The 25663-nt window shown below is 44.7% G+C and overlaps 1 protein-coding gene across 1 annotated transcript in view; it reads left to right on the top strand.

Annotated features, from left to right (window-relative positions):
- The window catches only part of VSTM5 (V-set and transmembrane domain containing 5), a 322302-nt gene that overhangs the window by 221380 nt on the left and 75259 nt on the right, over nucleotides 1-25663 (top strand). The window lies entirely within an intron of this gene.

Genomic DNA, 25663 nt, shown 5'->3' with positions numbered 1-25663 from the left:
GTTTCGGTGCCACTCCATATCCCGAAAATGTCATCGATGTATCTCTGCCAGCATTTGATTTTATCATTCCAGAGTATATTATCAAGTAAAAAGGTCTTTTCATAGTGGTACATGAAGATGTTTGCATAGGATGGGGCCACTGAGGACCCCATTGATGTTCCAGAGATCTGAAGATAATATTGACCATTATGTCTGAAGTAATTGTTATAGAGGATGATGTTCAATAGTTCCAGTGCGAACATTTTTTTAATGTTTACCCGTCCATGATTTAGTAAAAACCATTCCAGTGCTTCAATGCCTTCTGAGTGTGGGATGGAAGTGTATAGACTGTTGACATCCATAGTAAAAAGAGTCAGGTTGTCCTCTGTAAGGTGTTGAGCTTGTAGAATTTTCAAAAAATGCGTGGTGTCCTTGAGGTATGTTGGAGTGGCTTGTACTAATGGTTGAAGTGCTGCATCAAGGTATATAGCAAGTGGTTGGAAGATGCTAATTGTTCCTGCGACAATTGGGCGAAATGGTGGGTCTTGTAGGTTTTTATGTATCTTGGTTAAGCCATAGAAAACTGGAGTTATTGGATATTTTTGTGTCAAAAATTCAGCTGTTTTCTCCGATATCCAATCCATTGTTAATGCTTTCTCAATCGTTGTTTTGATCATGTTGGAAATCCCCATAATTGGATCACTGACAAGTAGTGTGTAGGTTCGAGTGTCATTCAAAAGTTTGCCACAGCCAGCATCATAAAGGGTTGTGTCCATGAGGACTAACGCGCCTCCTTTTTTCGGCTTGTTTTAGAGTGAGAGTACTGTCTTCAGCAAGTTGCTTAATGAGTCTTAATTGGTGTTTCCGGATATTTCGTTTCTTTGGTGGCACATATTTTAGTCTTTTGAGGTCTTTTGTAGTTTTCTGTTTAAATAAATTGATCAATGGGTGATTTACCTGAGGGTAAAAATTACTTTTATTTTTCATTTCGAGGTATCTTGGTGTAGGCTTAGGTTGCAGGTTGTCCTCAATGTTGTTAAAGAATACCTTCAATTCCATCTTTCTTATTAGTTTAAAGAGATTGATTTCTTCTTCAAAAGTAAGAGGTGGAGTTTGTAGGAATGAATGAAATTCCCAGGTTAAGTGTGTCCATTTGTGCCTGAGTGAGGGGTTTGGAGGAGATATTGATGACAAGATTCTTCTTTATTTCTTTTTCTGCCGTAGTTTTTTTCTGTCCTCTTCTGGCTTTCCGTTTCCTAAAAAAGGAATTTGTGGGGTTCCAGTTGTTGGTCTACCGGTAGTCTCAGAAGACTCTGTAGGTGGATCCGGGATTGTCCCAGTCTGGCTTCGGGCTGCTGATGTACTAGGTGTTTCTTCAAATTCACCACTAGTTACTTTGCTGCTGTCTGTTTGATTATTTGCCCCTGTTGGTTGCCTGGGGGGTCTTCTTGGTGTTGGTCGGCTGTTCGGATAAAACTCTTGCCACGAGTACACTATATCCCGGGCATAGTCCAAGGTGTCTCTGCGGAATTTTCTAATTTTTCTTTGCTCTATATCCTGTTTGTAGGATTCTAATTTCGTATTGGTATCTTCGAGGATTTGTGCAAGTTCTGCTCTGTCTTGAGTTTAGATAGTTGGGTTGAAATATCTTCAATTTCTTCCTGTAGGTTAGTAACAGACTTTGAAAGCTCTTCAATGGTGAGAAGAATTAAATCTAATGAGCACTTGTTAAGGATGTGTTCCCATCTAGTGATGAAATCCTTATTTTCCTTGCAAAGGGTGGGCCTGAGATAGATTCTGAGGCCTCTTGGAATACGTTTTGCTTTGTAATATTGAGCAAGAGTTGTAGCGTGAAGCTTCTGTGAGATTTTGCGTCTAATTAGGCATTCAAGTTTTTGTATAAGCCTTTCTGGATTATTGTCCAATGGTGTGGTTGTACCGGTGTCCTTGATTAGCCCAAGAATCCTTGTGCCTTCTTCGGCTGTAAAGGCTAGAGTGGTGGCTGATTTATCCGTAAGCGTACTAATGCTTGAAAATGACATATTCTGTGTGTGGGTGCTAGTGTTGTAGAGGTACCAACCCTCGGAAGGAGGGAAACAAATGAAAACCAACACAGGTAAGTACACTTGCACACCAATTTGAATGTAATTTAGTTAGGTTTAAACAGAATGGTAATCTTTGTAAATAATTCGAGGTGCGGGGGAGAAAGACACAGCCTTGCTACCGAGGCTGGTTATATACAAAAAACAAAGAAGAAATCCAATATGGATAGCCACGTCCCCCGCACACTTTCTAGATGGCCAAGATAGGCCTTTTGAACATTTTTTGTAAATTTTTTGAAATACAATATTGATAACTTTCAGTCAATTCTGTAGAAAATGTCCATAAATGATTCAGTTGAAACTTTCTGTTTTATAAAAAATCAATTTTTGCTTTTTATTTGTCTTTTAGTTAGCCCAACGCGTTTCGAGGATACTCACAGTTGCTTAAAATATTATACCACGTTCTCCAATTCTGTGTACCACAACTATAGATACATAAGGCACATTACCCCACATTCGAAATTTAATAAGAAACTATATGCCCATACTAGACTTAGGTCATTTGCATATCAACCTTAATTGTTGATTTTTGACGAAATCCTATAACTTGTAGCCCTCTGGGAGATGGATTTAAAATGAGTACTGCAAAATGGGAAGTTGCCCTATAGACTAGGCTGACTGTCTTGTAAACAATTTATCTGTTAAAATTGATCTAAAAATTTGATATGATGTTTTTCAAAATTGTGTAAAAACTGCTTTAAGTTCAAACTAATTAAAGTATATATGTATTTTTCTTTTGTAGACTTTAATTTGTTGAAAAATGCCGCCCCTGATGAAGAGTTTTTTATACTCGAAACGCGTTGGGCTCACCAAAAGACAAATAAAAAGCAAAAATAGTTTTTTATAAAACAGAAAGTTTCAACTGAATCATTTATGGACATTTTCTACAGAATTGATTGAAAGTTATCAATATTGTATTTCAAAAAATGTTCAAAAGGCCTATCTTGGCCATCTAGAAAGTGTGCAGGGGACGTGGCTATCCATATTGAATTTCTTCTGTTTTTTCAAGCCTCCCGTGAAGCCACCATGTAAAGGAACGATAGACCACCAGCCTGTACCACCTGTGAAAAAGAATGATACAAACTGTTTTTAAATGAACAAGATAAGTTTATTAAACCTTTGTTGGCAATGTAATTTTGAATATACGAGATGACCATGAAATAGTAGCGGCATCACAACCAGAGTATACTTACTCGTTACTCGGATTACGAGGATGAACAGTTGCACGAAGTTCGTGCATAAGCACCATCATTATCTTCAACACGGACCGTGTAAGGCAGACTGCCCTGAAGTCTGGCAGCTCGGTGATGCATTGCGGCCGTGGCTAGCCTTCTGAAATGTAGTCCACGCATCCCGAGTTTTCGCAGCAGCAGCAGTTCTCGTCCTCGGTTGGCATTAGCTCACACCGATTGCATGTGCACCAGGTGGAAACACCGTCCATGCGACTAGATCCAGTGTCTTCATCCGTTGATTCGTCCTGCCAACTGCCGTCCGAAGCCCCATCGTTTTTGCATGTTTCCCTTTCAGTAGTTACTCCTCGGCATACTCCGGCTCGTACATGTAGGGCATTATTGTAGCCATTGTGTGGAAAACAAACTAAATTAATTTATAGCGATGATACATGTGTTCACACGGGCTACAAGCTGCGAAGGTAGCTGAACAGAGCACAGAAACGAGTCACAGAATACTCAAAGTAACACAGAGAGAGGAATGGAATCGAAAATCTGCTGCTGTGTGTTGTCAAATGGTCTGTTTATACTTATTGAGTAAAGAGGCATCCTGCCATTTCCATGGCGACACGTCATTAGCTGAAGCGCAGCGAATGTTGACACGAGACGTGCTTTGGCGTTGTGAAATGGGCGCTACGCATCTGCTGATGACAGGCTCAGGGGTGGGGGATATGATTTAGTGCCGCAAAAGCAGGTCAACCAGGGCGATGGGGCAAGTGATAGGATTATCACAAAATGGCTGCGCCCTGCTGCCTGTTTTCGCGTGCATTTAATGGACGAAAACTCGGGTAAGGTCCATAGGAAATTTTTCTAATATCGAGCGACTTAGGCTTAAAAACACATGGCCGACCCGTAGGGCCAATAACATTTTTTGACCGAACCATTCCTTTAAAACAAACTTTGTACTTTAGAATTTCAAACAAGGGGAAAGGGGAAAAAAATCACAGGCAATACTTTCGTCTAGGCAGGGGAATCGGAGGACTCGTTCAAAGGTACAGATTAAAGTCAATAGGCCTGCAACAGTGTCAATGAAGCAGATGCTCAGTTGCCGAGGATCACATGGTGAACAGTTCTTGATTCGGGCTGCCAAGAGTACTTAGATATTGTCAGATGGAAAAGTTATAAGAGGGAGGGAAGAAAGTACAAATCTTCGTGGAGGAAAAGGGTTCACCCCGATTCCGTATAGTCAGTCGGAGAGAACGACCAAATGTGCACAGTACCTTATTCCGTTGGAGAAAAACTGGTGCAACGGCAGTTGTTCCTAGTAGCTCCTGCAGACTCACAGTTCCTGCGACTTCATTTGTGGGGACAAGAAGGAGGACGTCTGGAGTGATCTGCACTGCCCAGGGATGAGGCCAGCAGCAGTGAAAAAGACAACGATGAATAAAAGGTGCTCTCCTTTAAATCTGGAGAGGGCTCTTCTGATGGCTATCCAGACCACTACAGCACAGCAGTGATTTTGACCCAGGAGAGGATTCTCTGTCTGACGATAAGGTGAGCTGGTTGATCCCACTAGGCTCAAGAGAAGAAGACTCCGGACTGGATCTTCTCTCATCATTGAAGGGTAGATAGCTCAGGACTGCAGCAGGGCTTCACCCAGATTCGAGGTTGCAGCAGCCGTCTTCTTCTCCGCTTCTCTTTGGCTTCTTGCAGTTCCAGTGGCGACTCTGCCTTGTAGTCCAAGAGTCCTGCCTTTTATGCCAAAATCCCCCATTCACACAGCCTAGCTGTCGATCACTCAGACAACCACCTCAGTCAATCAACACTAAGTGTGACTTGGGTCTCCAAGGAGACCCTGTGCAGGGGGCGACTACATCCCTCCCTCACATTCAGCCCACCTAGACACCCAGACGCCAAAGGATGGCTTCTGGTCAGAAGCCCTCCAAAGGTCGGCGAACAAAGGAGGCAAACCTGGTTTGCCGTGCAAAGAAAGACCCAAGAAGGATGTTAACAAAAAGAAATGGTGATTAAACCCAACCGTAGCCGAAATAAAAAGTATTTGGGCAATCGGGTTTAAAGTTTGAGGCTACAAAAATAGCCTAAAACGTTACCACGTTATAAAATATAACCGCGGTAGGAAAATTAGGGTAGGTACCACTGACACCAGCCAAGTCTTAATGTTAAGGGAGTGAAACAATGCTCTAAGAGGCACAGATAAAAAGGGCTAAGAATTAACCCTTTCCAATACTCCATATAAGATGGGGTGTACTGGATCCGTGGTTAAAAGTGACTATGTAAAGTTAATGGCAACTTTATCCCTTTTAAAGGGGACAGTAGTCAGCCCCAGAAAATGGAATCGGTGGGAAGTCTAAGAGACAAACCTGTGTCACTGCACTGAAGGTGCTGTGTAACACACAAAGAGTGGGGCTACTGAAGTGGTGTACTCCAGAGTCCACAATCACAAAAACAGTAGAAATGCACATGGCAAAACATAGGTAAGAGTGGGGGAAAAGCTCACACTCTTACCAGGTGGAAAAAATAAACTCCAGAAATCCAGCAAAGCTGCTGAGGGACTCACTAGGTAAGGGAAATTAGCCACTGAATGAGAATTCTCCCTAACATTGACTTATATGAATTATCCTCACTATTGGCTGAATATTCGACTTACAGACAACACATTCTCCAGGGCTTACATCAAACCTTGCGTGAATTAGAAAACAATATCAAATTGACATCACTGTCTATAGCAGTCTTGCACATGGTCCTTAGTTCCTTCGAAACATTATACAATCAGATTATAACTTGCTGCACATTCATTAGAACTGAGCGAGATTGAAATTGCATTGGAAGAAAGTAAAAATCACTGTGCTCGCTGAATTACCCTTCCCAACCCCCACCCCACTTACTTAATGGTGGCACACTTCTGTGTGTGCCGCCTGCACCCTGCTATCCCTGTGGTGTCATCTCCTCCCACTAGAGATGATGCCACAGGGTGCTTTTCTTTTTTTTCTTTTTTTTTCTTACATGTCTCCCGCTTAACAAAATGGTAAGTGGGGGACAGTTCTAAAGAACTGAGCTATGCGGTCTAGTGTTTCGGGTGTGGCCGGGCCTGGGACTACTTTACCTGGAACTACTTTAACTGGGCTATATAAGCCACACCCAAACAGCAGCACATGCTTTGCGTTATTCTGCAGTTAGCAGCGTAACGCTCACCGTGTCCGTTCTGATCTCCAGTGTTTCTTGCATCCTGCCACATGCTGAATCCTATATCTGGAAGAAGAAGAACACCATTATTCAGCGCTTACCTGTAAGTAGCAGCCTGGCTTTGGTCTTGAATATTCCATCTTCAAACTACCACTAGCTGCTCACCTGAATACACGCAATCCGGGGATTCTTCATCACTATTATTATTATTATCACGACGCTGCATCCATCTTCAGAACGCTGCAGCAACCTGAAAAAGACAAAGAGAAACGTTATTAGTGAGCGCTCGCTCACGGCCACGCAAGGACACCGAAAACCACTTACCAGGTGCAGTCTCTCCTTGATCTCGGAACATCACAGCGGCCCGGAACGTCATAACGACCTGCAAAGGAAGCGGCGCAGGCACAGTTTAGCAAAAAGAAAAGGCAAGAAAGCGCTGCGCACCATCCTTTCACTTACCTTGCTGGGATTCTCATCCTATACAGCACGGCAATGCCAAAACTCTCCAACTCGTCTGAGGGAAAGAAACTGGAGACATTAATAACAACAAAAAGGCAAATGAGGAAAAGGGCAAGATAAAAGACTGTAAAACAGTAGTACCTACCTCATCAAGCAAATCGGAGTCACAGCAGGCCTGGACCCAAATACGGGGCAACGCACCAGTGAAGCAACTAGGTCGCAGAACACCCAAACCTCCAATGCGCCCCTGCACAGAGACACAGGAGGGAGAGCAGACCATACCTAATATTAAGGTGAGGAAAGAGACTAGACTTAAGGGAGGAATTTGAGGCTGAGGGAGGTGGGAATCAATCCAAGAGAGACAATTAAGCCTTATACCCAGTTCTTCTGTATTGCAGGCGCTATCCACATCCAACACACTATCAAGGGAGAGGGTTTGAGAGTGCTAATCTTCCACCAGGGCTGAGTGGCGCCCCGTGGATATCAGGTGAGCGTAGCAGCATTAGACAATTCTTCTGAGTCGTTCCATAACTTTCTAGTTCAGCCCTAAGAAGTGGGAAGCCTTGTGCTCAACAGTAGATTTGTGCGTCAAAGCGCACAATAGCGCAGGTGAAGCAAAAAGCGGGTCTTCTTGGGAAGGCGGTAGCAAGTCAGGAAGGGCCTTGAGGCGATAAAGAATTGGTTCCCACTATTCGAGTAGGAAGTGCGCTTGGTGGCAGAACAGATTTGAAAAGGTGAGAATAGCTAGGGAGCTCAGGCTAACCCAGCCAACATCGAATACCTTTATGAGATATTCCTGCGTAAAAAGGATTGGTTGTGCCAGTGGGAAACCGTCAAGTGATGCAAGTGCTTTATCCATTTAGCCAACTGGAGCCATGGGATAGATTTTATGTCTGCAATGACATCCTTTTGACCCCTTTCCATTGCCCTTTCAGCAACCTTATAGTGTCGACGGGGCGCACCTCCACTTTGTCCAGATAAAAAAACATATCCCTCATTGGAACTACTTATTACATCTGCTATGGGGAGGCCATCAGCGCAAGTGCCATGGATTGCATGTGTGCATGTGGTTTGGGTCTAGCCGAGGGTTTGACAGACACCAAGATGGGAAATACCCATTTGAATATCAGGCTTTCTCCCACCCAAATGGGCAGTCCAGCACTGAAGTGCTAGGGCAATTCTCTTCTGAACAAGAGTACCAATAGCAACCCCAGACGTGTGTCTTCTAGACAGGGTATAAGCAATATAAATGAAGGAAAGGTAAAAGATATACATTAATGCATCATAAACCCGAATTATATCAGCATAAATAAATACTTTTTAATACACTATCTAGCATTGAAATTGCAAGTGTAATACCATTAAATGGTTTCTGTACAATGTCCAAACATTGGGGAACATATCGAACATTTTATTCTGAGCAGATTTTGAAGACAGCTACAAATCATTTAAATCTGGAAGTCAACCTTTAAACAAGTTTCAATCTTAGAGGACAAGGCTCGTTCTCAATGTCTTGTGGCATTGTATGTGTCCTGGGAACAAAATCGGGATCCATTCCATGTGTATGCATGGCCAACACAGTCAACGTAAGATCTTTCACAAATTCAAAATCCATTTCCTGGTAGATTGGTTTGCTTCGTTTTGTAAAGACAATGAGGTAATGAAGCATCCCGAAAGTTCCTGCAGTTTTCACTTGTTTCCTCCCAGTGTTCTCATTGTGCGCAAGTACAGCTAGTCTTGTTCTTGTCTCCATAACGTCTATGCTGATATTTATTTATTTATTTATTTGTATAAAGCGCACAAACAGCCCGCAGACATCGAGGTGAACCTTTTGGCCTGTACTTTGAGCACATATTATGGTACACCTCCAAATCTCCAGTATGACAGAATTCGGTGAGTCCCTTCAGGTCTCTTCAAAGTGTTTTATTGTACACGATCTTTTACACAAAGTTTTGTAGCTCCAACAAAGATGGTTGCTGATAGACTGAGACCACTTCAAAAGGTTTTCTGAACCCTTTTTTTTTTACCAGCAGCTGTGATTTTTTTATTTATTGATTTCGCAATGTGCCATACATCAAATTGATGCTGAATGTGTAGAAACTGCCCTTGCATGGCCTTGGCTATTGAAACTTGCCTGTTAGTGGCTATCAGGTCTATTCATTCCCCTAGATTCCAGATGGTCAATGGATTTAATGAAACCATGTTTCTCCATGGCCACAGACGATGTACATTCAGACACCTGCACGATGACCAAACTCACAATTGCTTTACTTTCTATGCCTTGAAAGTGGTAAGTGCAGTACTTACTGGAAAAACCTGGACTGTCACGCTGTCCGTCGCCAGTTAGTCTGACACGTTTGCCAGAGAATATACTGCCCCTTGACATCTGTTTGGGTTTCCAGGCATGACTAATAGCGGGGAATAAGAATTCCCTCTGATATTTGTAGTACAGCTGGCCTGCATTTTCAGTTTGGTGCCTTGTAATATACGAGACAGTCACCAATGCCTCCACGCATATGTTCCCTCTTAATTTACATTTAATCATTTGTACAATCTCTAGCAAGCAGCTGTCGAATACAATGTATGTTTGCTCCTTTAATAGCCAATCGTCATGCAGTACTGTGTTTTGCGACTCGACAGTGGTGTACAATTCCCCCAAACTAGGCAAACTGAAGTTGAGATCTTGAGCAAATTCCTCAGTTAAATGCATTGAAGCTTCAGCCTCTGTTAGTTCAAACTGTGATATTTCTGCATGAATTAGAGAAACAGGTAACATTGAATGTTTGTTGGGGGAACATTTTTAGAGGGTGTAGATTGTGTGAAAGGGTCTGCAAGCAATTGCAATGCATGTTCATTGTGTTCAGTTTCATCTGGGCGATTTTCCACAAAGTAGCAATGGTCCATGGTAACTTTGTACGGTTTGCAGGTGAGATTCCATTCATTTTCCGGCCACTGGACATATGCATCACGAGTCTGGACCACACTGTGCCTTAAATAGTAGTTGCTCCCTTGTGAAATTTGTTTGGCAAGCAACATCTTTGGTTTCAGTTGTCTGAGTTTTATACTCCTTTTTCTTCTGGGCCACTAACAGATTTATAGAAAAACATGCTCAATGTATAGCACACATACAGAAGATACAATTTTCCAACTAAAAACATAATATGACTTAGACATTTGCTTAATAACATCACCAAAACAAACTGGTTTGTTCTTTACCCTTGTTTTCTTAATTCGCTTCGAAACCATGGCCTTTGCTTTGCCAACCGCAACATCAAGCTGAAAAAAGAGCGTTTTATATGGTTTAAATCACCAAATGTCTTTTCCACTCAAACAAACATATGTACATATCTACAAACAGAACCAACTTGACAGACTTCAAAACATTACATTATAAAAATGTATTCCTCACAAAGTAGTTTAAAAGGATTGTGAACTTTATTCTAAAAGGGTTTTTGTTGCAACACAAATAGAACATTCGTATGAACATACCCTCGAAAATAGTGTACCTGCTTTGGTCATAATATACATTTCAGATTTCATCTGATAAACTTCTGAGATGATACATGGACTTGATCTGAGCTCACCCTGAAAAACATAGTGATGGTAATGTCTCCTTCAAAAGTAGTTTGCTTTGTAATGTTTACTTTCAAATCTTTTCTGCATTAGCGAGGAAGTGGAACGTTATAACCAAAATCACAAAAGTTTGAAATAGTGCAAGGTTACATGCATTTCAGTCTCAAAGTATTTCCTTTGTAGGATTTAATTTAATTCTAGCAAGGAAAATGGAAGTAGGCATACCTCATACTCTGGACCTTTTGCAAAGGAGGAAGTGATTGTAGTCGAAGTTCCAGCATCCCCCTATAACATAGTATTTATTTTACTACGGATGAAAAAGCGAAATTAAACTGGAAACATGAGCTGCAGACGATGCTACATACTGAGAGACACCCATACATGCCATTATTGTGTAAATAACCAACACTATACATGATAATGTTCAATATGTTTAAATTCCAAGCATAACACATGCATGTATTGTTCATTTGCATATAAAGGACTAGTACAATATAATTACTTAATATGTGAGTGAGGTTGATGTTGACTCCGGAAAATAATTTGATGAAGAATCTTGCTCCTTCATTTTCAGTACATTGTCAGAAAAGAGTACAATGGAAAAGGTACATTAATTTTAGAAATGTGGCCACATCCAATGCTCTAAAATATCACTTTGTGCATGTCGTTTGGGCTCACCATTGGGATACTAGAGGTGTCGGTGGGTTCGTCACTGGTAAGGGTCTGTGCTTCCAGCGGTGGGCTCTACGTAAAGAAGGACATGTCAACCAACACATTTCGAAAACATTAGGCGAAAGGGCACTATGGAAGTTTTTACTAAGGGTCTTATTTCTCTGATTTAGTACAGTATCCGGAAAGCAGGGATAGAGAAAGCAGTCTAAAGTGAAACATTTTTAAAGTTGGGTAATTCTGATAACTATGGAAACTTGAGTAATACAACATTGATGGAAATAAACACTGAAAATTCTAAACCGTTCATGACGTTACCTTTTCAATACACTATTTTAAATGAATCGAGAAATCATTGAGAAGACATATTTATACAGACCACTGTCCTACAGACCAACAAACATAACAAATTCATCGTCCACTACTCATCTGAGCCAGAGGGTGCTGAAATTGAGTTGAAATTGCATTTGGAAGCAATTTGAAAAGAATTCTGGGCTGACGCTTTTTTGTGTACTTTGATTGTTCATTCATATTGTCGATAAAGTACAGGCTGAAGACGCGGAAGCAATTGGCCCTCACGTATCCCAAGAGAGACTGAGCTCTACTTTCAATCTTGTCCACTGGAAATCCGCAATTTGCAATCCATCTTCTTAATAATTTAATATCCTTTGTGAATATATGGAGGACTGTGTCTGGAGCTTTGACATGGCTCACAGAAGGGCATCCAAAAACGAAAGTCTGTAAGATCTGTATAAAAACATATAATTAAGTATTACAAATAATAATGTATGAATGTGAATAAAGCAAGTATTACACAGCTTTGTCTGTACATTCTTTTTTAAAGAAAGAAAACCTGTTTAAGCTGGTCAAATTAACACTGTGATCACTTTGTTACAGAATTGATTGCTATATCGCAAATCGTAATGTATTACTCGTCCATTGAATGAACTTTCAAGCACCAAAAGAAAACATGCTTTCAAACATGGACCACGAAACATCCCATTCTGTTAAAATGCAGTGATTCAATGTGCTATTTACTGCGATCCACATACATCAAACATTAGATAATGGTGAAGTCATAGAGATAAATGAAAATTAGAATACTATGTACATTAGATGGAAAGCAATAGAAAATTTCAGAGCCGTGATCTACGAACATACAGAACCAAATAGTTGACCTACCCTTAGTCAGACGAACAAATTAGCTGATTCAGCAATCCAGAGAACAAGTAGCCGTGGAACAGGTATCTGGGGAACAGGTAGCGCAATGACGATATACCTTTTGGATTGCAGAGATGTTCTCCTGGTAAATGTCCTGGTGTTTATAACAGCTTAGAAAAGTGGGTGTGTATGTGAATGTGTGACGTGTTCGTTGACACCCACTCAGCCTCAATGCCAATGTTTTTTTTTTATTTTTAAACTCTTTTTACTAGTGGCCACACAGGGATACACAGCACTTCTCAACCTGCACAATACATATACAAACCAAATTATGAAAACATGATCATGACATTTACTTAGTCTTACATCGATTCATCCTCATCCGAGGACAAGTTACACAAATAAGTCCTAAATGGGCCCCATATATCTTTGGGTCTGCATGCTGTGGGTCGGGTCATCACATACTGTTCTTCTGCCTCATTGACATATGAAAATTCGCGAAGAAATTGGTTCATGCTGGGTGGGCTCGCGTTTTTCCACTTCAATAGAATACATTTTTTGGCAATTGCACATGTAACATTAAACAATCGTCTAGTTTTTTCGGAATATTTGCCTATGTCCCCAAATAGGTATTTTTGGGGCTTCAGGTCTGGGGGAATTTGTGTAATTTCTCCCAACATTTCAGCAACCTCTCTCCAGAAGTTCCTCACCACTCGACATTCCCAGTACATTTGATAATCTCCTGCTTGTGGCATATTACATTTGGGACATGCATCTGGCGCACCAGGAGTAAACTTCGCAATTTTATTTGGGGTGTAGTGTAACCTATTCAGGATCTTGAATTGGCTTAATCGTAGGCCAGGGTTCAGAGAGACCCTCTTTGTCAGCTAACAATATCTATTCCACTTCTCGTCTTCTATGGGCACCTGCAGGTCTCTTTCCCATTTTTCTCTTATATGGTTTACAGTGGGGGTGTGGGCCTGTACCGCCGTGTACAGTTTAGAAATTCCCAGGCCTCCCACAGCCATCACCATCTGCAGAAATGGGTGTGGCAGTGGTTCATCCGGGAATAGTGGCCATTTTTTTTGGAACGCCGATCTCATGCGGTAATATTGAAGTGTCCTGAGTTGGCCACCTCCCAACGCTCTCAGTATGTCCTCCAGGGCCGCAAATCTGCCATTTATAAACATATCACCCATTTTCATTTCCATGTTGGGGTCCCAGGATTCCTGTATTGAACTGTCATATGTGGGGGGTTTACCTAGGTAGTTCCAGAGGGGTACCTCTGGATTGTAGGACGTTTGTAATTGTAATTTTCTGTATATGGCCTCCCATGCTTTAACCGTACAGCTAACTGGATTGTATTCACACGTGTCTCTGTATTGTGTATCAAAAATGATGGACTGTATATTTGTGGGGTGTGTTGTGTATTCCTCTATTAGTGCATGGGGTGTCTCCTGCGTGGTATCATACCAATGTTTTGCAAATTGTGCTTGAGCTACATGGTAGTACAGCTCAAAGTCGGGAGCTATTATACCGCCCATGGAGTCATCTTCTCCCAACTGATCCTAGCAGTTTTCCCGTTCCAAAGGAACGTCACCACCACGGAGCGAAGTCTGGCAAAGAAGGTTCTACCCGGCCATATGGGAATATTAACAAACAAATAAAGCAGCTTGGGGAGGACTATCATTTTAAGGACCACCACTCTGCCGTGTTGCGAGATTGGCAATCGCCCCCACAGCTGGAGTTTCGTAGTAATGGTCTGCAGTGTAGTCTCATGATTGTCCTGGTATAGTGTGTTCCTATCTCTGGACACCAGGATCCCCAGATACCTAATGTGTTGATCCGACCATTTAAGTCCGTGCAGCACGTCTGGGCATTTGGTGTTTGGTGTGAGTGGAAATATTTTGGACTTGGCCCTATTCACCGCATACCCAGAGTTCCTGTATTCCTGCAAATTCCTGTATTTCCGCCATTACGGGTGCTATATTTGTCCTGGGTTCACGGATGTACAATAGAGTATCATTGGTGTATAATGAGATTAGTTGGATTGTCCCCTTTATATTTATGCCCTTATCGGCGTGTCTCAGTCTCACCGCGGCAGCCATGGGCTCTATAGTCAATGCAAACAGCAGGGGAGAAAATGGACAGCACTGCCTGGTGCCCCTGCCCAGTAAGAACAGGTCAGAGATGGATTTATTGGTCAGAACTCCAGCTCCTGGCTTGGTGTATAGTAGCTTGACATACCTAATAAAGTTAGGGCCCATCCCAAATGCTTCTAGTACCGCCAGAAGGTAGGCCCAGGACACAGAATCGAAGGCTTTCTCAGTGTCTAGGGATATTGCAGCTGCACTTCTCTTGGGGTCTATTTGCGCCATTAGTCCGAAGAGCCTACGAAGGCTGTGGACCTGGCGGGAATAAACCCATTTTGATCAGGGTGGATCAGCCCACGGACCGCTGGTAAGAGTCTATTGGCCATTACTTTTGCAAATATTTTGGCATCAGTGTTTATAAGCGACAGGGGTCTGTAGGACGACACATCCTGTGGTGGTCGCCGTAGCTTGGGAAGGACCATAATCACCGCCTCTCTCATAGATGGAGGCAGTATATTGCATTCTAGGGATTCCTCCCACACCTGGAGGAGCACTGGGACAAGCTCTTCCTGGTATTCTTTGTAGAATTCTGCCCCTATCCCATCAGACCTTGGTGCCTTACCTGATGTCAACATTTTAATGGCTTCTGTGACCTCTTCCGCCGTTATTAGTTGGTCCAATGCTGCGCGTTCAACCTCTGAGAGCTGGGGTAAGCTAAGGGCCGCAAGATAGTTTTTAATGTCTACGGGCGATTTTTTATCTTGGTTGGAATACAGCTTGGTATAAAATTTGACAAATTCTCGGTTTATCTCATCCTCCCCTAAGAGATCCTCCCCTGTTCTGTTTGTATACTAGTGATTTGGGTATGTTGTTTATCACCCTTGAGAAGATTAGACAGTGTCCTACCAGCCTTGTTCCCCTCTCCATATCTACGTGCATGCATGAGAGCCGCCACATAATGCACCTCTCTAGCGGCCAGTTTATCAAATTCCTGCAAGTGTGTGTGTATGTCCGCCAGCAGTTCCCTGTTCTGCGTCAGGGTGTAATTCCCCTCCAATACAGCCAATTTATTTTCAATATTAGATAGTTCAGCGCGCACACTCTTCAGCATGCCAACGGGTTTGGACAATAGTACTCCTCTGATCCATACTTTAAAGGATTCCCACACAATAGAGTACTTGCCTACCGTTCCCTCATTATTGATAAAAAATTCCTTTATCTCAACATGTAATGTTTCCACCACCCCCGAGTCTCCCAACATTCCCCTCAGCATTCTCCATCTTTTTGTGGGACAGGGGGCATTCTGAATCTTCAGATCTACCGCCACTGGGGAGTGGTCGGAAAATGTGCGGGGCAAGATTTCACATTTCTGCAGCGAAGAGGACATACCCAATGCAACAAACCAATAATCTATCCTGGACTCGGAGTCGAAAACCGAGGAGTAGTATGTATATTTCCTGTCTCTAGGGTGTATCATACGCCAGGCATCTACCATTGACAATTGTGAAAGAATGCTACTCAGGGTGGAGGCCGTTTTACTAGGGGTTCTATTGACTCTGGAAGCCCTATCTAACACAGGGTCCAGCGCCACATTAAAGTCTCCTCCCCATATTACGTTGGACAAACCACAGGCGGCAATCATCTGGTACATATTTTCGTAAAATGCGGGGTCGTCTATATTCGGCCCAAACGTATTAACCAGAAGCAGTTGTTGTCCAGCGAGCCTGCCCCATACGACCACATATCTACCCTGTTGATCCACCTTATGGCCCTCCAGCCCAAACCCCAAGCTTGGATGGATAAGAGTGATTACCCCTCTGGCCTGCCTGGAATAGTCCGTATGGAAACGCTGGGTACCCCATTTAGGCATTATGCGCAAATTGCTGCTTCCCGTTGTATGTGTTTCTTGCAGCATCATTATTTGGGGGCCATGCCTAGTAACATAATTAGAAATTTTCTTGACTGTCACCTGGTTATTCAGTCCCCTTACATTCCATGTAAGCAGTTTTATTTGCATCCCGTCACCAGTATTATGCAATAACAGATCATCCCAGAGTAATGACCATTGAGGCCGTGCCGTTTGTGCCAGCCGACCAGCGCCACTCCCATTGCAACCATTTTTTTTAACATAAGACAAGCAATCAACCATAACCAAACTGTAACCTGGGTCACTCTTCTCTTGGTAACTAGAACTTCTCCCTTCAAAAACATCGGCCCCCTCCCCCGTCCCCTCTTCCTCTCCCAATTCATCACCCCCAACTTGATGACATAGCCCAGTTAACTGATGGAGCATTCCAAGGGTGGACATGTCGCTCCACATGACCGCCGATTTGCGCCCAACACTCCAGTGATAAACATAGACGGAGCCGCCTAGACCAATTTTTCAACCAATCTGAATTCCATTCGGCATAGTGGCCCACACCTAAGCAAACGCCACGTGTGTCCTAGTCCTCCGGCCTGTGCCTGTTGTTTTGTGCCGGTCTGCCCCCTCTGGGCGGAAGAGGTATAGAAGTCTCAATGTACTGTGTGGCCTCATCCGGGGTTTCGAAGAAGTGCGCTCTTCCTGCGTGCTGTATCCTCATCTTAGCCGGGAACATCAAGGCATATGACACTTGGCGGTCTCTGAGGAGTCTTTTAACCGGTTAATAGGATCTCCTGCTGGCCTGAACCCCGGCGGAGAAATCCGGGTATATATGGATACGGCTCCCTTCATAGTGGAGTGTTCCAGCCTCCCTTGCCAAACATAGGATCGTGTCTCTGTCCCTGTAATTAAGGAGCCTCGCAATTATCATGTGCGGCGGCACACCAGGTTTAGGGGCCGGGGCCAAGATGCGATGTGCCCTTTCCACTAGGAAATGCTCTGAAAATGCCTCCGAGCCGAACACGGTTTTGAGCAGTGCTTCCAGCTGTTTCTCCAACTGGCCTTTGCTGAATGATTCCATCACTCCCACCACCCGGATATTGTTACGCCTTGATCGCGACTCCAGGTCCTCGCACTTATTTTGCATTTTTAACATGGCTTCCTTGAGTTGGTTGATGTCTCGGCTGTGGTGTGCTATAGTATCTTCAATAGTGCTTATTCTGTTCTCTGTTTCCGTGACACGTGTACTCTCCTTTTCAACCCTTGCCTTAAGCGAGCCTATGGTGGATACTATGTCGTCCAACTTAATATTCACTGCCCGGAACCCATTTTGCACTATTGTTGTTAGCCTGTCTTCCTGTTCCTCACCCCCAGCGCTCATGGCCTCTCTGGCGTTGGTGGGTACCTCTGAAACCGTGGTCTGGGCCTGGCCGCCTGTGTAGGCATCCACTGGACCTTTTTTCTTGTTGCTGGGGGTCTTGTTTCCTCTTCCCAATTTCTGGGGTTCACTCATGGTGTTTTCGGATATTACGCAGCTCTGTGGCATTACCCTTTCCCTCTTCTTTCCCCCTGGCCCACGTTATATGAATAAGCAGACCTTGGCAAGAAGAGTCTAACACAAAAGAGGGCGTCCAGGGGGGTAGGGTGTGTTAACCGTCCGTGGACTGTGTTCTCCCACGTGTATTTTAACAAAGGATACCAGTACGGAGCAATCTAGCGCTGTCGTCAGCCAGGAGACCGCAGGGAGCCTCCTGCGCAATGATCATGTTGCAGGGCCAACGCAGGCTCCTCGCGGGACAAATTTGGTGTTTTGCCTGGCCCCCAGTTGTCCAATAGGGTGTCTGCAGGTTGAAGGCAGAGGATACAAGTATGGAGTGATCTAGTACTGCCGTCAGCCAGAAGTCCGCAGGGAGCCTCCCGTGCAATGATTATGTTAGAGGGCAACTTCAGGCTCTGCGCGGGCCAAATTCTGAGTTTTGCCTGGCCCCCAGTTGTCTAGTAGGGTGTCTGCAGGTTGAAGGCCATGTGAGCACCACGGGGCAGGCTGGTCGAAGGCCCCAGTATATCCCGCACAAGAGCAACAAAGGGAATGGAGTGGCGTCAGCCGCAAACAGTAGATTACAGTCAGGTTCTCCCACCCCCCCTGGCCTCTGCGTCAGATTATGAGCTAATGTTCTACTCCGGGGGGAGGTTCAGGGGCCCGATGCGTTAGATTGCAATTCGGGCGCTCCAGGCAGGGCCACCCCAGGCCGTCACGATAAGCCCGGGATAGTCCACACCCCGCAGGCCGGTGCCACCAGAACCCGGGGACACACCGCTCTGGATGATTTCGGCTCCCCGCAGGTGCTGGGTCGAGTGCATCCAGCTGCCCAACAGCAGAGGGGCCAGGGAGTCAAGCGATCTCCACCCCGCGCCTCTGGGTATCACAGAATATGGGACGCATTCTTTGAGGATAGTCGCGGCCACATCAGTATGGCGTGGAGGCATGGGGACACAAGTAGTTAACAAGATAGGAGGTTGGAAATCACATTGGGGTCATTACAAGGAAGAAGGTAACCATGCCGCTATTAGCGGCTTGGCTACCCCCTTAACGGGTACTGGGTCCGGGTTCCTTGAATGAGGAATTACCAAGCCATTCTGACCTTGGAGGGCCCGGTAATTCCTCATTCAAGGAACCCGGACCCGGTACATCCCCTTTCCCATTCGAGCCCCCATAGGGCTCAATGGGAATGGGGATGATGCTAACAATGGGCCCGTTAATAATGGGCCCGTTGTTAGAATGCTGGTCTGCTCGCAGGACCTGCTAAGGACGCTGGTAAAACCAGGCGTCCTTAGCGGGTTCCCGCAAGCAGACCTCGTAATGGGCCGGTAAGGGGTTGACGGCTCCGGCACCTTTACCGGCGCCGTTAACCCCTTACCGCCTAACTCGTAATGACCCCCATTGTTTCATAAGATGTATAAGACCAAAGCTAACAAAAGCAATATCTTTGAACAGATAAGAGAAACCCTACAAATCAGCATGTATTGTGGGACATTCCTTTGTGGGTAGGACAGGAAAGTGGACCGTAGAGTCAAGAAGCAAACTACTATTTAAAAACACAATCACATCCTGGTAGGAGCACTCTATTCTAATTCAGAGCGTTTCCACAAAAATGGAACACACCTATCAGTAAATGGGATGGAATTATTTCATACAGGGATTTTAAACATACTAGCAACAAGGGGGTGTGAATAGAGCTGTAGGAGAGCAAGGGTGTTTTGGGTGAACCTGAGTGGCCCTGAACCCACTCAGTTGTGGCGGCATGGGCCTGAAAGGAAGCTGACAGCAGGCGCAAGAGTGCTCACCAGACAAGATATAGGTCCCCAACGCACGGACCTGGGTGCCCACAATGGGGGCAGTCGGTGAGCTAAGGAGAGCCAGTTCCTGTTTCCTGCTTCAAGTGCCCAAAAGGTACAGAACTATGAGAACGCTGCACACCTGTTGATTTGTGAAATAAACACAGTAATCCTGTTTGGCTTATTATTGTTATGTTTAATAAAAGCCACAGACTATTATTGCCAACACAAAACAATGAGTCTGCATAATTTTGTATGATGCGTAATGTATATTTTCAAAGCTACACAGAGGCTAGCTATTCAACAGCTTGTGGCACCTTGAGCGTCCACACCCACACAGCAGCCTTGCGAGTGCATGGTTTTAGTTGCAAACTGCCATCGATACTGGGGAGTGAGGGGGATGGATGGACTTGAAGAGGGGAGTCTGGAGATACTGGGTTTGGGGGAGGCCATGCGCACAATGGTCACCGTGCGAAATAACACCTTGTGGTGCACATGGTGTTTGGCAACTTGAGTGTTCCCACCTACCCAGCCCCCTTGGGAGCGCACGGCCATAGGTGTGAACTGCCATTAAAATACTTTAGGTGGATGGATGGGCATGAGGCGAGCGCAAAGGATCCCGAACACTGCTTAAAGGACACAAACGTATGTTGATTGCTGGGGCGGGGTCTTGAAGAGAGGAGTCTGGAGACACTGGGTCTGGGGAAGCCATGTGAACAATGGACACCGTGCAGAAGATCCCTTTGAGGTGTACATGGTGTTTGTCTTCTTGAGTGTTCCCGCCCACCCTGCCCCCTTGGGAGAACACACGGTCATAGGTGTGAACTGCCATTGATACTGGAGGGGGATGGATGGGCATGAGGTGAGCGCAAAAGGCCACAAATACTGCTGAAGGGACACAAACTTATGTTGATTGCTGGGGCGAGGTCTAGAAGAGAGGAGTCTGGAGACACTGGGTCTGGGGAAGCCATGTGAACAATGGACACCGTGCAGAAGATCCCTTTGAGGTGTACATGGAGTTTGTCTTCTTGAGCGTTCCCGCCCACCCAGCCCCCTTGGGAGCACACACGGTCATAGGTGTGAACTGCCATTGATACTGGAGGGGGATGGATGGGCATGAGGTGAGCGCAAAAGGCCACAAACACTGCTGAAGGGACACAAACTTATGTTGATTGCTGGTGCGAGCTCTTGAATAGAGGAGTCTGGAGACACTGGGTCTGGGGAGGTCATGTGAACAATGGTCACTGTGTGGAAGATCCCTTTGAGGTGTACATGGTGTTTGTCTTCTTGAGCGTTCCCGCCCACCCTGCCCCCTTGGGAGAACACACGGTCATAGGTGTGAACTGCCATTGATACTGGAGGGGGATGGATGGGCATGAGGTGAGCGCAAAAGGCCACAAACACTGCTGAAGGGACACAAACTTATGTTGATTGCTGGTGCGAGCTCTTGAATAGAGGAGTCTGGAGACACTGGGTCTGGGGAGGTCATGTGAACAATGGTCACTGTGTGGAAGATCCCTTTGAGGTGTACATGGTGTTTGTCATCTTGAGCGTTCCCGCCCACCCAACCCCCTTGGGAGCGCACAGTCATAGGTGTGAACTGCCATTGATACTCGAGGGGGATAGATGTGCATGAGGCAAGCGCAAAAGGCCCTGGACACTGCTGAAGAGACACCCATTTATGTTGATTGATGGGGCGGGGTCTTGAAGAGGGGAGTCTGGAGGATCACTTTGAGTTGTACATGATGTTTGGCACCTTGAGCGTTTCCATCCACTACTGGAGGAGAGAATACTGGAGGGGGGATGGATGGAGACGAGGTCAGCATAAAAGGGCACCAACCATTCTTTCATGACTCTCAAAGACGATTGAGAGTGTTCTTGACTCACTGAAAAATTCAAACAACTATTGGTATATGCTCATTTGTAGTTTATTTAGTTTGGTGATGTTGATGGCACAAACAAACTCCAAATTGTATACTTGATGTTGCAGCACAGTGTGTGAAAATCCGCTGTACTTGCCGCTGTCACTGGGGAATTTGGCGCAAATGGCTCGAACGACGCAGGTGGGTATTACTCGTCGAACACGGAATCAAAGCCTCCCATAAAGCCACCATGTAAATGAATGGTAGGCCACCAGCCTGTACCACCTGTGAAAGAGAAACATAAATATTTTAATTGAATGAACCAGATAAGTGTACCGCCTTACTTGAAAATGCATCCTAAATTCTATGGCATAGTTGCCCTTAGAAAAGTAACTTTCTGAAAAAATGTACTTGGGCTTTAAAGTATCGACACTTTACAAAAGTGAACCCTGATTCAAGCCAGAACAGATTGGGCCATAGAGAAATATTGTTTTTTAGTTGAAAGTGATAGACACGTAAGCAATGAACACTCTGATTTGCAATAAGCAAGAGAAATGTATTCAATTTACAGACTAAATTAATTTGTCAATGATTGATCAAAGTTACGACAATGTAGTAGAACAACATGAAATGTTAGTCGTCTCAGTGGTCCAAATTACATCACATTTAGAGTATACTTACTCGTTACTTGGATTGCGAGGGCAGACTGTTGCGCCAAGTTGGTGCATAAGCACCATCATAATCCTCAACACAGACCTTGTGAGGCAGACTGCCCTGAAGTCATGCAGCTCGGTAAAGCATAGCGCGGTGTGTCTTCTACGGCTACGTAGGCTGAGCATCCAGAGTTTTCTTGGCAGCAGCAGTTCTCCACCTCGGTTGGCATGACCTTGCAATGATTGCAGGTACGACAGGTGGAAAGGTCTTCCATGTGACTAGGCTCAGGCTCATGCTCCGGTGATTCATCCTCCCAACTATCGTCCGATTCCCCATTGTTTCTGCTTCTTTCTCTTTCTCTTTCCATTAGATCTTCTTCGGAAGACTCAGGCTTGTACTGGTAGGGCTGTATTGCTAGCATAGTTGCTGAAAAAGGAATAAGTACAAAATACACAGTCAGAAAAAAAAGTTTTTGTATGTAGGAACTACTGGTAAAGAAGGAGAAGATTGCAATGTTAAAAATACCCCTAGAGCAAATAAATGCACAATCGGCACAAACTATGACATTTCGAAATTATATCAGGTTTGGTGAAGATATTGATACATTATATGACAAATATTTAAATAAAACACAAGTACTGAGTTCTGTAAGTACCTGTTTGCGGGGCGTCGTACTAGGAAGATAGCTGAACAGAGCAGAAACGAGTCACGGGCGATCAAAACTAAATACAGTGAAATGATTGAAAAAGCAACTGCAATTTTGTCTGCTCAGAAATGGTCTGTTTATACTTGTCGAGGAAAGAGGTGTTTTGGCATTTCCATGGAGACGCGTCAATAGCTTGCACACATTGACACAAGAAGTGCATTGCTGTTGTGAAAAGGGGCGTAAGCATCTAGTGATGGCATATTGAGGGGCGGCGATCTGTATTCTTGGCGCAAGGGCACTTGAACTTAGGGTGCTGCGTCAACGGATAAGGTTGGCACAAGATGGCCGCACCCAACCCATTGGTTTTGCATGTGTAAAAGTGAGGAAAACTAAGGTAAGATGCATAGGAAAACATTTTAAGATCGATTACAGTATGCTTAAAAATACATGTCTGAACGATCGGGACAATAACATTTTAGAATGAACTTCCCCTTTAAAGCAAGGCTCAGCTAATTTGTTGCAATGTGGAGAAGTTAAAACTGTCCTTGATGAGATTTTTACATATTGTGGAGAATACAATCAAATAACATAAATAAAAGTCACGATCAAGCAAAAGTGGCGGATGTATAGGGGGTTTGGGAGCTATCATTAATCCCATATCTAATATCTTTTTTTTTTCATAACAACATTTTATTACATTTTTCAATTCAATACAACCATCACAACAATGAATCAATTATGAGTTGCTTCACAGTAGAATGTTTCTCAAAATATTTGTCGGTTGCGGGGACTGCTGATGGCTTTGTAGCCGTCATCCATGGAACAACCAGATCATGAACAGGTGAGAGCTGCTCTGTCTTCGACTTTTCTTGGGTGTGACCCATTATTCAATAAAGCGGACTACATTGGAGCCATCTGGTGAGAGGAGGCCTCCTGGTGAAGGTTGGAAATATGGCCGCATAGTCAAAGAATGGGTCCCAAGTGGTCAGTGTTCTGTTCAGGGAGCCTGATCGTATAGCCGTGATTTTCTCGGCTATTGCTATGTCCCAACATTTGGACCACCACAAAGTTATCGAAGGGCCGCTTTCGTCTTTCCATAATTTGGCCATTGCGATTTTTGCCGCTAGAATTAGGTGTGTGCATAGGATGGGTATTTGCCCTGAAAGTGGAAATGCGCCGTTTCCTGTTTCACCCAATAGGACAATACCCAGATCCCAGGGTATGGAGAGACCGGTAATGTCTTTAATGTGCTTTAGAATTTCTCTCCAATACAGTTCTGCCTTCGGACAGGCCCAAACCGTGTGAAACCATTCTTTTTAATAAACATTCTTTATTGTTTTTTTCCAACAAAACAAACAAACCATGAGACCAAGCGCCGGTCGTACTGTGAAAACTGCACCCTTCCCACCCTCTCCTCCCCCCGCCCATCGTGTTGAAAAGAGTCATTGTGCCAAAGGTTGTCATTTGGTGGCGCCGCTGCTGGGGCTTCGGTGTTGTGTGTCGGGCTGGTATTTGAGTCCTGCGTTGGTTCCGATTGTTGTGAGTCAACAGCGTTGGTCGTTGAAAGCAGGTGTATGATGTACGGCCCCCATATGTCCAGAGGGCGTGCATGTAATGGCATAGTCTTGATAAAGTCAGTTTCTATATCTTGACAAAAAGTTACGTCTTTCAGCCAGTGCTGTACGTTTGGAGGGGGTCCTCTACCCCATGTGTAGGCAATTCACCTTCGCGCCAGGATCAGCAGTAGATCTGTCAGCCTTCTAACTGAGCTAGGTAGCGATTGAGTCAGGCCTAGTAGCACTGTTTTTGGCTCGGGACAAGCTCTGTTTCGATTATTGCTGAGATTCTTTCGAGGACTGCACTCCAGAAGGTGGCTACTGGAGGACAGGACCATGCCAGGTGAAGGAAGTCAGCTGTGGTTGCCCCACATCGGTTGCATTCTGCCGAGATGGAGTCCCTTTGGGAATGCAGTTTTCGCCGGTGTGTGGTATGTTTGGTGGAGAAAGTTGAAGTGGATCAGTTCGAATCTTGCATTGATCGCTACTCTATGAGTGAGTTTTAGGATGTAGGCCCATTCTTCATCTGGAATCGCGCTGTCTAGTGTCTTTTCCCATCTCCTTTTGGCTCTTGCTCCGGGTGGGATTGTTTCGTCGAATAGGCCTTTGTAGATGTTAGTTACCAGGTGCCCTTCTCCCTGGGCTTGGATTGTATAGTGGAGTATTGGCCAGATTGGTGGTTGTTGAGGAAAACTCGGGATTACTGCCTGAAGCGAGTGTCGTAGTCTGTAGTATATGAACGTGTCGAGGGTGTTGTTGCCTCCTCTTTCTCGAGCTTGTTGTGCCGCCATGAAGGTCCCTGCCGGAAAGAGGTCGTCCATGGAGTGCACCTGTAGCTTTTCTCTCCAGAGCAGGAAGACTTTTTTGGTTAAGATGGGGATCCCAGGAATGTGCTTAACTGGCAGGAGAGGGGAGTATCTGGCCGAGATGTTGTTTTCCTTGGCAATTTTCCTCCAGATTGAATATGTGGTGGCGACTGGATTCATTCCGGATTGAGTGACTGGGAACTGCCCGAAGATTATGGATCGGAGGAGGTGCGGCGTCGCCAATGCTCTCTCTATCTGGACATGTGGTTTTATGAACTGCGTTGCGTACCATTGGCTGAGGTATTGGGCCTGGGCTGCCCAATAGTAGCGTTCCAGGTGTGAGAGGGCCAATCCACCTTGCGGTGTCGGCAGAGTTAGTGTGGAGTAGGCGACTCTTGTTACCTTGCCGGCCCAGACGAGATCTAGGACCATACTCTTTATGCGTTGAATAAGTTTCTGTGTGAGGAGCAGAGGGATGTTTGAGAGGAGGTACAGCAGTTTTGGTAGAATGATCATCTTTACAATTGATACCC

The sequence above is a fragment of the Ambystoma mexicanum genome, chromosome 7q (genome assembly GCF_040938575.1).
Source record: "Ambystoma mexicanum isolate Mex_15411 chromosome 7q, UKY_AmexF1_1, whole genome shotgun sequence".
In the NCBI taxonomy this organism is placed as follows: Eukaryota; Metazoa; Chordata; class Amphibia; order Caudata; family Ambystomatidae; genus Ambystoma; species Ambystoma mexicanum.
This window is presented reverse-complemented; position numbering and strand designations above follow the sequence as displayed.